Below are 6,371 nucleotides of genomic sequence, written 5' to 3' on the forward strand. Positions count from 1 at the left end.
ATTGATTGATTAGTATTTAGGAGCAATATGTGCATATGCAATGACACACTCATAATTTTTGAGTTTTATGTAAATCATCCATTACTTTTCTATCTTAACAGTTCAAATGTAAGAAAAGCTAAAATATATTTACTCAGATTGATCAAATTGCTTAGTCTAATTCCCAAACTATGTAATGTACAACATGGTCATCTTTACACAATTATCATAGAACAAACCACAACCAAATTGGTGGATTTTAATTTTAAAAAAAAAAAGGTTAAACATATGGTAAAAATTACACTAAGTATGGATATTGCATTAAAAAAAACAAAAATAATGGATCATTTACTTGGGAGCAGCCTCTCCATAAATGGGGGTAAGGCTAGCCGACATTCACCTCTCCCAGACCCTGCGTAAAGCGGGAGCCTTGTGCACTGGGTACGACCTTTTTTTTTTTTTTATTTACTGTCCAGTTGATATTGGACTCTCTCATTACATTATCAAGGCCTTCTTCGTACTGCAGAGATAATAAACAAAGCTTAAGTCAACTAAACTTGAGGCAAAATAAAAAAAAATAAAAAAAAACTAAAACGGTCGATAAATATTTGATCAAAGTGAACAGAAGATAATCTTACAATGCCATACCCTATGATCAATGATAACTTGATACAATGCTACATGTGGAAATTCCTCAGCCATCTACTGAAGACTGAATCGGTGAAAATATAAGCTGCAGAAGAATAGTAAACCGAGCATAAGTTGAAAAAGAAAATTTGGTTGCAAATTACCAGACTGTTAAAAGTAAACTCATAACCAGGCAGTCTGCAAATGAACTGACTTTGCTCAATTGATTGAAGGAATAGTCTAGTGTCTGAGATTGATAGTAGACAATCTGCATTGACATCATAGTCAGACTACAAATTCAAATTCAAAACACAAAAGCGAAATTAAACACAGAATTCAGAATTCACAATGCAAAATGATGCTTTCCAAAACCGATGTGTTATAACCCCACAATATTGACATATAATCTGTTTTAAGTGTAATCACAACATACCAAAATGAGTAAATTCTAAAGAAAATCTCCACAAACAAATCCAAGAAAACCTTTTTTTTTTTCTTTCTGAATTTCCTTCCCCAGTTATTTTTATTACTAATTCAATAGAAAACAAATGTACTCTAAAAGAAAAGAAGGAGAACAGTGCAGTTGATAAGATATCAACTCGGCTACGAAAACTATAATTGAATTCACTTACCGAGTCCATCAACTGATATAGAGAAACTACTTATCCATAAGTTCTAAAGAAATTGACGCCCGTAATGATGCCCAGAAGTGAACCTGATGCAGAATAGACCAGGCTTGGAAAATAAGAACCCGATCAGTTTCTTATTTTTAAGATGTAAAAGAATTCACATGTTTATAACTATTGTTGCATGAAAAATAAACATGTTCAAAATATAATTAATGGGATTAAAAACTAATGAATGGTACTAATATGGCAGACTCAGATCTTAAAGCTTGTGATTTTAATGAAAAATTAAGCTAGTTCACTATCTGTTTAGGGAGCAATCCAACTAATAGAGTTTGCTAACAAACAGCGACGAACATTTTTCTAAATTATAGAAACACAGAAGAAACAAAACCCAAACAATAAAAGACAACTCCTTTCTTCAACCCGAAAACAATCAGAATAAACTTATTTTATATAAACAGAACCTGAATTACATCACTACAAGTACAAACACAAATAAAGAAAATGAAATATTCCCCATTTGGTGGCCAAGAAAACCAAAAAAAGTAAAGAACTTTTTTCCCTTAAGAAAATGAAGCACAGTCGTTTTCCAGAGTTCAACAACACAATACCCAAGCATATATGATTTAAGATATTCAGATCCATATTAAAGATGAATTGACCCATTAAATGAATACCAATTTTCACACATTTGTATACTGACCAATAAAACCATACTTCATACACTATCCATGCAACCGAGGCAATGACTGATTGCTAAATCATTTGAGAACTTCAATTCAATCAGAACCTCATCGGTTCTTCTGTTTCAGGTTCTTCAAATTCCTCTCCTTTGGAGACACTTTCCCATCTATAAATCTTCAATCTCTCAATTCAATAAAAAAAAATGTAAGCAAGTATAAGCTATCAAATCTGAAATGTAAGATTTCAGTCTTTAGCTTCCGAACCAAGAAATTAAAGCTGAACATAAAATTAAAAAAAAAAAAAAAAAAAACCACAATAAACCAGAATAAAATTGCTAACTAAATATCGAATTCTAACGAAGTATACCTTTATACGGTTTGAAATCCCCTCCAGCCCTTTTTCTAGTGCAATCCCTAAAAACCAAAACCACAAACAGAAAACTCGTCAGAAACCCTAGACTATCCAAATTCGAAGAGACCCATAGCCCCCAGCTAGTCCAATCCACAAAAAAATCATAAATCAAGCAAAAAATTAAAGAAATCTCATACCTTCTATAAAAAATCAAAGTGAAAACCAGAGAAGCTACATTCGTGAGGAGAGGAATAGATTGATACCTTACCGGACGTTGGGGGTGGCCCGAGTCGACCGAAATCAACGAAACCTTGCGCGATTTCATCGTTGTATGGCAAACTCATGACGAATTGAAGTTTGATGAGAAGAGGCAGAGAAACTGCAAGAGAGAGAGAGAGAGAGAGAGAGAGAGAGAGCAAACCCAATTGAATTTTCATGCAAGTTATTGTAATTGAAAACAAAAACATATATTTAAGTGCCCAAAATTTAAGCTTTGCACCATATTCTGTTCTTCTAACACACAGTTTTTCAGCCCTTAGGTAGTTTCTGTGGCTTTCGATCAATAGTTGTACCTATATACACAAAAGTAAAATAGTCAATTGTAGAAATTGTATTGCATAATATCCCTACTTCATATAATTGCTAATAAAGGAACAATTCCTCATCTTTACGGATATTAAAAGGAACATCAATTCCATATAATGTCCATTGCTTTTATTCTCAAGCACACACCACAAATAAGCTAAAGAAAGGACTCAACACTTAAGTGAACTAATCAATGTCATTTTATATTTACTAATTGCTATAACTCAAAGCGCGGAATTGTCTTACAACTTTTTTCTCAGTTCTCGATACAACCAATCATAACAAAAGAAGGAAGAGGGTGATGCTTACCTGTTTATCGTTGATCACATGCATCTCTTTCGCAGCTTCCTCTCTACCTGTAAAGTATGAATGCAACTGCGTTGTTGTTAGTAGCTTTCGCAACCCCTTTTGAGAATCTCTCCGGTTTGAAAAGTTGCATGTCTTTTCCCCAATATTTAGGTTCATGGTGAAGTGCCAGGTTTGTGACGTGCAACTCAACATTAGCGGGAACGACAACCTGTCCTAGTCTAACTTCCTTTAGAGATTCCCTAGTAAGGGACACAGCAGGAGGATATAACCTTAGAGACTCATTGATGATCATACCCATCTGCATGCATCAATATAAAAATGGAAGTTAGATAGCATCGATCAAGAAGCACTTAAATTTTTAATGTGCTTAGTAAGCCCTTAGGATTTATCTTCTTCCAGTTTAAGTTTGTTGAGGCCATCTGAGTTTGGAGTTTCATCTTTACCAAACAATTATAGCACCTCCTTTCTAGCTTCCCCTTGCCAATCTGTATGAAGAGCCAGAAGAAAGACGGTCCAAGCAAGCAAAGAGTTAGTGGTTTCATGTCCAGCAAAGTAAAACGTCTTGCACTCTTCGACTAAATCGTCCACTGAAATCCGCTGCTTCTCGTGTGCATCATGACGAGCCTTTAAAAGTATTCCAAGATAATCACTTCCAAAACCGTCTGCTTCTCCAGTCATTGCCGTCTTTCTCTTTTCAAAACAATCTCTGTTATGATGTCGCGTATTCCTTTCTCGAGCTTCTCTGATTTTATCTCATCACTGATTTTATAGAACATACTGCAAGTTTGAATCACAGACTAATTAGACATAAGAAGTGACAATGACACAGATAATTGACACACCTAGTTACATAGAGTTAATTTATTAATGTGAAACGTACATCATAAGAGTTCTTTAATATTCAGGTGGCCTTGTTCTTTACTCTTATTTTACATAATGATCAGTTAAAAAAATTCCACAGATAAAAGGGACATCGTATTGGTAAGAAAGTATGAAAAAACTAAAAGACAAGAAAGCTTGAATTCGAGTCCCAAATTGAAAACACAAGGGAGGAGTGTAAGGGAGGCTTACCGAGGTCGGGAGCGGTATCGGGAGCGGTGATCACTTCAATGATTCAAATTATACTTAAATTATCTTCTTTAGCTCTAAAACAACAAACCCAGAAGCATAAAGTTGCATGAATGCAAAACTCAGAAGTCCATATTCCAGACAATAATTAAAGAAAAACAGAAATATACAAAAATTAAAAAAAAATCCAAAAGAAATCAAAACATAAATGTAATCGATAAATATTTAATTAATTAATCAAATAAATACCATACCTGAATGCCCCGTTTGAACGACCCGACGTAAGAACCCGATAATCCATCACGGTAAGACCGGACATTTTAGAACTGACTGCACAGTGAAAGGCCTTCCCTGTGGGTGCGTTTGGTACGCAGACGGGACGGGACGGGACGGGACGGAACGAAGGTGTAATTTTTGAAAAAGACATGGGGTATATTTGTCTTAAAATGGTAAAACATTGTGTTCCACAGACGTGGAACAAACCCGTTCCAGGGGGGAGGTGGAACGCAAAAACACCCAAAATCTGTCCCGTGGAACAGCCCGTTCCACCCATTTTTGGCGCACCAAACGCGGGACGGAACGCCTCGTCCCGTTCCGTCCCGTCCCGTCCCACGTACCAAACGCACCCTGTGTGTCCTGAGAAGAACAGGGTGGGTGGTGGTGGTGGTTTTGTGGTGATGCTTTACCGGAAAATGGGGGCGTTGTTGCGCTCGGTGTTTACAGAGAAGAGAAAGAGGGAGCTCCAGGGAGCTAGTAGTTATTTGATGGAGTTGAGGCTCGCCACGTGATGTGGACTCAGGCCTCTCGGCCTCTGGGTTTTAAGGAGAAGGTGAAGATGGTGAGGGTTGAGAGAGATGGAGAGTCTGAAAGAGAGTGAAAGAGAAAGGGTTACAGAGAGGTTGAGTGTGACAGAAAAGACAGAAGAAAAAGGCTAGGTGTAATAATGATTTACGTTTTAGTAATACAATCACATCAAGACTGGTATGCACATCACATTCGAGTCCTAGTTGTCTATATAGCAATCTAGGTCAAGATTGACACCTATAATGGATCCAAAGTGAGCGTACTGATGCTATGTGAACATACACTGGTCTTGACCTGGGTAAGTACTAATACCAATGTATAGTTCTAATCAATAAAATACTATTTCGGCCACAAATATAATTAAGGGAACTTTAACGAAAAGCACCCGGTACTTTTCATTTTAATGAAAAACCACATTTTTACACTAAAAAGTCAATACTGGTACTATTCACTTTACCCTTTATTTTGTCCTTATCATTAAAACTCAAAGTTTTCAAGCTCTTTTCATTAGTTTTCCTTATAATTAAAGCATCTCATAATAGTACACATACCTTAGGATCCCATAGGACGTAGAATAATTTCATAAATTCCGTCAATGTACTAATTCTTATCAACGTTAATCTAATATAGGCGTAACGTAGAAAATTCTTTATTAATTATATAAATGGAAACTAAATAAATATATAATATTTAAAAGCAAAGACCCCCTCACAATCATGTCATCGGGTCGAACCTGCCTTGCTGGCATCGAAGATCCTTGCGATACGTTTCACTTGGAAATGAAATCACTTACGTAAATATATAACTTACTAATGTAAATTCGCGTATTTATACAAAGTACGGCTAATAAATGAATTATTTTAAAACGATCGAATTTCAAAAAACGGACGGCAGATTTAAGTTAGGATCGAATTTCAAAAAACGGACGGTAGATTTAAGTTAGGCAGGTCGGGAAAGCTATGAAGGGACCTTGAGTTCCTCTACAAGCCTCCACAAGGTAGTTGCACTAGTAGGCACAAGCCGAGGACTGGACGCCACCCACACGCGTCCACACACCCCAAGCACCAATGTACTCGCCTTCATCTCGAAGGCCTACAGATTGCAGGTTGTATGCCCTTTTTTTCCGAGCTCATTTCTCAACCAAAATCAATGATTTAAAAGCTAAAAGTAGAGTTAGGAATGTAGAGAATTGATTTATACCAATGTGGGGCTGAGTTATGGTCAGCATTGGCCAGAAAAATGGCTTGAAGATGGCTTGAAGGCCACGGTTCTGCTTTTCCAAAAAGCTAGGAAATATTCCTCGAGGTGTTTCAACGTCAAACCTTCACCAAAATG

The 6,371-nt window shown here is 36.5% G+C and overlaps 2 long non-coding RNA genes across 2 annotated transcripts; both read right to left on the bottom strand.

The window, feature by feature from the left end:
* Positions 1-386: 386 nt before the first annotated feature.
* Positions 387-3,462, bottom strand: LOC114823661 (uncharacterized). Its single transcript, XR_011582987.1, has 8 exons — positions 3,165-3,462; positions 2,770-2,842; positions 2,534-2,649; positions 2,286-2,332; positions 1,239-1,341; positions 821-874; positions 628-712; positions 387-499 (listed from the first exon to the last, which is right to left on the bottom strand). It is a non-coding gene; the product is annotated as an uncharacterized lncRNA (long non-coding RNA).
* Positions 3,463-3,800: 338 nt separating this feature from the next.
* On the bottom strand, positions 3,801-4,588 carry LOC139197532 (uncharacterized). Its single transcript, XR_011582988.1, has 3 exons — positions 4,487-4,588; positions 4,236-4,309; positions 3,801-3,941 (listed from the first exon to the last, which is right to left on the bottom strand). It is a non-coding gene; the product is annotated as an uncharacterized lncRNA (long non-coding RNA).
* Positions 4,589-6,371: the final 1,783 nt, after the last annotated feature.

Source organism: Malus domestica, chromosome 07 (genome assembly GCF_042453785.1).
Source record: "Malus domestica chromosome 07, GDT2T_hap1".
NCBI classification, from domain to species: Eukaryota; Viridiplantae; Streptophyta; class Magnoliopsida; order Rosales; family Rosaceae; genus Malus; species Malus domestica.